At 35.9% G+C, this 7,846-nt stretch overlaps 1 pseudogene; it reads right to left on the minus strand.

The window, feature by feature from the left end:
* Window positions 1-6,749: 6,749 nt before the first annotated feature.
* Window positions 6,750-7,639, minus strand: LOC119639028 (annotated as a pseudogene).
* Window positions 7,640-7,846: the final 207 nt, after the last annotated feature.

A 7,846-nucleotide genomic window follows, 5' to 3' on the forward strand; every position in this document is an offset into this window, starting at 1 on the left:
ATGTTTATAAAAGTGGATCTTATGCGTCACTATTAGCTGTTCGCTATAAGCGTCTGAGAACCTTTTAATAGAGCAACTACAGTTTTCTAGATCAAATAGAGAAACCTTCCACATTAATACCAAGTTCTTCCAGCCCATCAATCAAACGACCTTTTGCTGTTCGTGTTGCTATATATTAGAATGCTTTACTATTGAGTCTGAAACTCTTTTGCAAATTGACCGCATTGTTAAACTCATAATGTAGATTTTGTTGCTGGTAGGAATTGATGATTACGGAGTTCATGCAGCAAAATGTCAAATTTTTGTTACTAATTAGTCGAAGGCTCAAGAGTATACGAGTCGGAGATTGAAATATTAATCAGTTTGATCTAAAAGACCGAGGAAGGAAAGTTAGAAGTTTTGAGTAATACCTAAAAATGTTATGCGAATTTTTTATTAGGACAAGTACATTTATTCGACTGCTAATCAATTTAAGGGTCTTAAAATTGGACGCGCAAAATGAAAGAATTTAAAATAAGTGATAAGAGAATCGAAGAGGTTTCGCAACTTTGCACAATTTTTCATATTTTTGCAACAGATTTAATACATTCTCCTTCTTAAGCATACGGCAGACCAAATAAGCCATGAAATATTTAATTAATTTTATTGAAATTTCTGTTTGCGTTTGCATTGAAAATGAACCCTTCGAAGCAGTAACAGCGACCTGTTTATTAATTTCTCTTCTCACCACAAGTATTATTTTATTACAAGGAATAAACATCAATCAAAGAAGCCACCATATCGTGTTCAACTAAAACAGAAAATTAAAAAAAGGAAGCACAAGCAACAGTGTGGAAAAAGCGGAAAAAAGAAAATGAGAAAAAAATTAATAACCGCAGCAACAAGAGAGGCCATGGAAAACAAGCATACCTCACAAATTCTCCTTCATAGCTAACGTTAAATTAAATCTTTGTCGGTTGCGAAGTAAGCAATAGGAAGAACAAATTTTTTTTTCTTCGAATTTACATGAAGGAGAAGATTAGTATTTTGTCGCAAGAAAAAAGTTCGTCGCGTTTTCACCGATAAATGGCGGTAAAGTCGGACAACTTTTGTAATCCATGAACTCAAATATGAGTGCATATAAGAATTAACAATCCATGTATAATTAAAAGGAAAACCATTGTGACATTTTAAAAAAATTCGGAAACCTACGATTCTTTACTAATCTTGGGTCGCGTTTTTCCACTCCTTCCTTTATATACCGCAAATTTACGCTACTAAATCACACAAACGATAAAACAATACAATATTGATCTCTATGTAGGTATAGATAGCAAACATACATACACACATATGTTTCCATACTATAATCTGTAAATTAATTTATAGATGCACATTGAAACAATTACACACACATTTTACATACATAATCTCCCTATACGAGTAGGCATATAGGATGTGTTCAGAAAAAGGTGACTTTTTATTTTTCTCGAAAAATATTTATTTGTTTATTTATCAATATTTATTTTGTCTCGCGTAGATATAACGCACTTGTATCAGGGCTGTATCCAATCTTCAAAGCGCTCCTTATATGAGCTTTTTGGTATGGCTTTGAGTTCTTTCGTCAATGTGATCTCTATTTTCTTAATCGTGGCAAAACGGTCTTTCCAGTTTTGGGAGCAGGAAAAAACCGCTGGGGACGATGTCCGGTGGAAATTGTGAGCAATGAATGACCAGAAGGCATTAGCTATGAAACCAACAGAAATATTTCTTGCAAACACATGTGTAATGGCACACGAAGCTTTGAATATATTCAAACATCTATATGAAGCAAGAGAAGCACCTACCTTGAAAAGACTGGTGCGATTCCAATTTGACATTAGTTAAAGAATGACAACTTGAAGTGGTGACGCAGAGCGTTCTGTTTCTGTGCAGTGTTTCTAGTGAAATGGAAAATTTTGTGGTGGCGTACTCAGAAAGTTTAAACAGCAAAATTTTAGAAGAAGAACATTGCCGGAACGAAAAATCACAAAAAGCGAAGAACCCATTTCCGGTGAAATCAAGTAAAAAGTTTGTTAAAAGTCAATTAACTTAAGCAGTCGCACAGTGAAGCAAAAGAAAACTTTCAACGTAAAATGCTACTTATATAACAAAAGAGGAAACACAGGTCGTCTTTCACTTGCAATAGCGTGAGTAATGCATCAAGTGGAAGCAATAGCCAATGAATACTTATTATTTGGTCGTTGAAAATAGATAAATTAACACATTACTTTATTTTAAATTAATGCAGTAGTACGTGTAAGATACGTATAGGATACATGGGATTTCAGACGATGACTCAGTCATAATTAACGTACGTCCATTACTTACAAATACATAACTAAGTCTACATTGGGTTAGCTCACTTAGCAATAAAGACATAGCTTCCAGCGTTACTTAAATGAAACTCAGAGAGATCAACCCATACGTGAATATCACATTTTAGATATAAAGCGTATTATATATCATTCCGTATTATTGTTAAAGCCACTCAGGCTAGTCCGCGAAAAGTTTTTTTTTAACAACTTTAGCGCTAGAGCTTATAACTGGTACGGACTTGGAGCAATCTAATGGGCTCATAGTACCTTGAAGGCCTTAGTCAATCTCGCTTTTTTAAAACGAAACGCTTAGCATCCCGCAACATATTTTTCGCTTTAGTTGGGTGGTGATTTAAAAGCAGCCTGTTAGCATACGTTTGGATCCTGCCCAAGATTACACAATGCGTACGAGAGGAATTGCTTCTGCACTGATTTAAGCCTCTCAGGTTAGCGACAAGAGCTAGAAGATCCAACTACGGTGGTATATTCTAAGCATGATCATACATAAGTCTTCATCGAATAAAAAATAAGGTGAGCGTTTCGCAAGACTTCTCGCGAAGTGCAAATATATGGATTCGACTATGTTAAGATTTATGCCGTTTACAACATTTTACAAGTGAGAGCGAATCCGGCTTAAGAATGTTAAACTCTCATACATTATTGGACGAATAGAAGCGGTTTTCATCATCCGAATACATAAGTATGCGAAAAGCATTTATAATAGATTGGGGGTCATAACTCATTCATAGCAGAATAAAAACGAGAGAACCCAAATGGATGCTGTGGAGAAGACCTAACGAAACACCAATTTTATCAGACGTGCAAGAATAGAATAATGACTTTTCAGTGCGATCCTTTAATTATAAGCTGAACCAATTTGTAATGTAACATTTGGGGATCAAATTTTAAATAATTTTAATAAGAAAAGGTCATGGTTAACCGATCGATCGCTTTAGTTACACCAAGCCATGTGATTACCATTTGAAAACTCCATTTGAAAATTCCTAGAAAGTTCAAGAATATTACTAAGAATACCTTTGCTTTTAATAAAACCATATTGTTGATCAAAAACTGTTGATGATATTAGCGGTTTCAATTAGCTGTTCAAAAAGCTTGGAGGATAAAGCTAAGTTTATTGACAAAGTGGAATGATATGGACGCATTTCCAAATTTCCGGAAATATACTCAAGCAAAGCGAAAAAGAAATTACATACAAGAGGTCTAGAAATGGGCCTCGCGATTGATTAAGATGCAAGGGAATGCCATCTGGCTTTGGCGAGGTTGAAAATCGCATACTACGCAAGCCGTCAGTGAAAACGATGTTTGGAATCATGTTAAAGATTTTTATTTTATAAGGGTAGGACGATAGATGAAAAGTTGAGCAACAATATAATCGTTCAGAAAATGTTGCAAACAAATCTGTTATATTATCCCGATCAGACGAGTTGATGTTGTCATAGTATATTTATAGGAATAAGTTATGGGTTTATTCTCTTTACTCAAACAAATTCATAAAAATATTTCGAGTTAGTAAATAGTACTGTTTGCCCAACGTTAGAAACTTGTGTTTAACATTTACTTATACTGCATAGATAGTAGAAAGAACTTGTTTCTTTGATTTGTAATACTTTTTATCGACGAGTATATTGTCGTCGTACCAACACGAACCATAGAAGATTAATAATCTTTTTAAGCTCGAATCAATGTTTAAATAATCTAAGTGCCAATCTAGCAATTTAATCATTAGGCTGTACGTTGTTAACGTAAAACGGGGTTTATATTTTGAATGACGCTCGACTAAGAACGTTCACTGCTGAAGCCATAACTGGTCATGTTAATAGTCAAAAGAAAAATACCTACCGAATTTACAAAAGCTGCCGATCGATCCAGCAGATTATTGCAAATTTTGTGAGTCATATTGAGTTGCGTTAAGCTAAGACCGAATAATTGTTCAAAGAGATCACCAAGTCAACTAGAGTAATGAGACGGAAGGGAGTAGTTACCCTCTTTATCAAAACATTCCCGTCACTAAAACTTCCTATGATCGCCGGTAAATTAAAATCCCCGTTACGGCAATCATGTCGTTCTTTTTGAAATTCTTTTAGAAGACCAATTTGCTGCCGGTGAACCGAAACATTAGAAGCGGGCGGTATGTACAAAGACGTTACGTTGACAGATAAATTCATGTTCAACATGCCTGGAAGGTCTAAAGACTTCATAGCGAACCTGTGTTCAGATATCTATAATGATGCCCCTCAATCTGTTCTGAATACTCTGGGATTCTTACCTTTTCCTTCCGCTGGGCCATATGAAGCGGACGGTTTTCAGCTTTATCACCCGATGATGGGCAAGACAGATAAACCAGAGAGAGAGAGACAGAGAGAGAGAGAGAGAGAGAGAGAGAGAGAGAGAGAGAGAGGGGTGGCGCTAACGGGAGATTGTCCGAAATCGCCATTCCATATTCACAGCTTGTTTGCGACAAAATTCCGGTTATCACAATGAAATTCTCAAAGCTTTCTGAACAATTTGCAAAGCACAACAGGCGTTTTTTCGTTTATTTTCCAAAGCAGCATATTTTCTCTTAAGTTCGCCAAAAAAAAGTTATGACGACTAAAGAATAACTAATGGGAAACCGCGTCTCCTAGGAAAGCGTATAATGCGGTGAACATTATAAACGATTAACCACACGTTGCAAAAGAAGCGAACAATCAATCAATTGGCTGAACGCTATGAAAAAAAAAGGGATGTAAGAGTCGTCAATAACAGCCGTCTGAAATGTGAGCCTTTCTATCTCACATATATTCGAAGCAAAAAAGTTTATCGAAGATGCAGGTCAATAGGTCCAGACTTGTGACATTGGAAAACGGTTAAAGATCTATTCAAACCAAATTCGAAAATGGTGAATAATATGTTCAGTATTCAAACTAAGATATTTAATCCTGTACTGGAGCACTGACACATACTTATACGGGTGAATAACAGCAATATGATGCAACCAACAATATAGAAAAAGAAAATTTACAAAGCGAATAGCGGCAAGAACCATAGCAAGTAAGGAGAAATAAGGGAGCACAAGCTTTATAAGTCGCACAAGCACATTCTTATGATGAAGAATAACTGTAGCGATGCTCTCTCTGTCCTTCCTGTCTGTGTTTGGAAAACTATTAACTGCGTTAAATATTAGAGCAACTCGAAAGTGCTACTTTAGGAGCATTGAAGGCGGATAAGAGCGATGTACGTGTCTTAGATGAACTAGCTAGTGCGTAAGATGTGGAAGCGGGTTTTATATTTTTGGCTCACTGACACTCCTCAGAGTTACACTCCTCAGAATTACAACTAAAAGAATAACGCGTACTTATCCTTTAACGAATACGCGGCCGAACGTAACTTAACCTACCGAATAGACATCCCTTTTGCCCTTAGATCTTTCAGTACCCGCCATACTTAATGGCCTCCTTCGGCCTATGATGTCTACGGGAGGTCCCGAGGTTGGGTTCTGAGACCCCTAATCAACTTTCCTCCCAAATTTAAGAAAAACTATATGTTATTTCATATTTTTTCTTTTTCTTTGCACATTAATCAATATTTAATATGTTAAAATATGTAATAGTTACGGGTTAATTTCTCTATATCTAATTATATATGTGTATGAGTATATATGTAAATATGTATATGCGTATACTAAATTTTATTTATAAGAAAAAAAGTCGTTTTTTTACTTTTTATAAAATGTAATGAATATAAATATATATGTCCACACTTGCTTGTTTCGGGAAATATAATATATATAGAGCCCTTCAATGATGAGTGGCGGCATTCTTATCGCTACAATTGCTGATGGATGCGCTATTCGTATTCATACCAGTGACTTGATTGAGGGAAGTGCGGAGTGGATAAGATATGGTAGACATATTGTTATAAAAGTCGGTTTTGTAAGATACATTCCGTATCAATGGATCGTAGATATTTTGATCAAGAGAAATACTCTTCAAAGCTCTTTTATTTACAATTATATTCCTTAAATGTAAGATTATTCACAATTTATTTTTGGCAATACTTTCAACTGCTCAACTTAAATATTCTTTTCCTACTGACTCTCCCTTCCACAAATATTCTATTCTATTTATATACATTTTTACCACCATATTACTAGTACCCATTTTTATAGCTTCATTTTTCGTTCGTTAACCTGCTTTTCTGGTACTCGTTTTCCTCGGCCGGCAGCTGCATGACGCGCTGCGAATGTACATTTAGTTTTTCCCTCTTTAGGAAGTTTATTACTTAGCTGGAATGAACAGGATTTGGGATTTCCGTCACAATATCTATATGTAAATGAGCACAAATTTCCAAACTGGCTTGGGCACAGTACAGCATTAAATCTTGAGCGGTCCAAATTAGGATGAACCAAAATAATCATATATCTGGCACTATGCAATTAAAATATTGATTAAGAAACAACAAACACGGACCCCAAGAAAAACCAATCCAAATATTCCATATCAGCTTTGGCATGTCGTTTATATGAACAATCACTAATTTGTTGGTGATTTTCGGTGCCTCCAAAATAAAGGCTATAAGGAGTAAAGAGTCGTGTTCCACAAAGATATTCTCTGATGGGCTGACCAGCGCCAACGATATACTCGGTGATAAAACGCGTACGTCACACGCGAGATATCTTAGCTTCGCTAACCAGAACTCCGGACTCACGCTTGATATTAAATGTATACCAATCATCGTTAATTGAGCGTCAGTTACATTAATTTTTCCGAAACATAACGTACCCGAAACGTAAGTCTGCCAATGGCCACAATCAAACAAACCAACAGTATAAAAACAGTGGAAGAATAATCCGCTAGAACCCGTGACTGGCAGGCTACGTAGACCGATAACGCAATAAGCATAATTGGTATGGGATCGCGAATCACGATCGAAAACGTCCCCCAACGGCGAAGAAGAAGACATATTTGTTCTTCTGGGTTTTTCCCCTCTATTGAATCTTAATAAACAAAATGGCCAAAAACACAAAAGAGACAAGTCCATCGCGATGGAGGAGTTATTCCGCCTGGGCAGAATCTCACTAATATCAAAGTTTTGACAACATTCACTATTAGACCGACAATTGTGCTTAAGTTTGGTGCTAACCGTAGGTGGATTTTCGAGACTAAACACTTCCACAATGACTGTAACCAGGAATCTAATAGACTTGCATTATTACGTTGATATTTGTGTTCTGACAGTTTTTTCAACTGTTCTGTTATTAATATGCTACCCTCTTTGTATGCCAACGTTGATTTCTTATTCATCGTCGGTTGCAATATTATGATTTTCACTTACATTCATGTGCTATCATGGATTCGTAGGATATACAATTTTTCTATAAATGTTTCATTTGCATTATTTTCAATTGTCTTTTCTGATTATTGAAACGAATATTTTGTATTATCTCCGCATAAATTACATTGCATAGAATGAGTAGAACATGCCCTTTTCTTGGTTTCTTGCACGTACGC

The sequence above is a fragment of the Glossina fuscipes genome, unplaced genomic scaffold, assembly GCF_014805625.2.
Source record: "Glossina fuscipes isolate IAEA_lab_2018 unplaced genomic scaffold, Yale_Gfus_2 111, whole genome shotgun sequence".
Taxonomy (NCBI): Eukaryota; Metazoa; Arthropoda; class Insecta; order Diptera; family Glossinidae; genus Glossina; species Glossina fuscipes.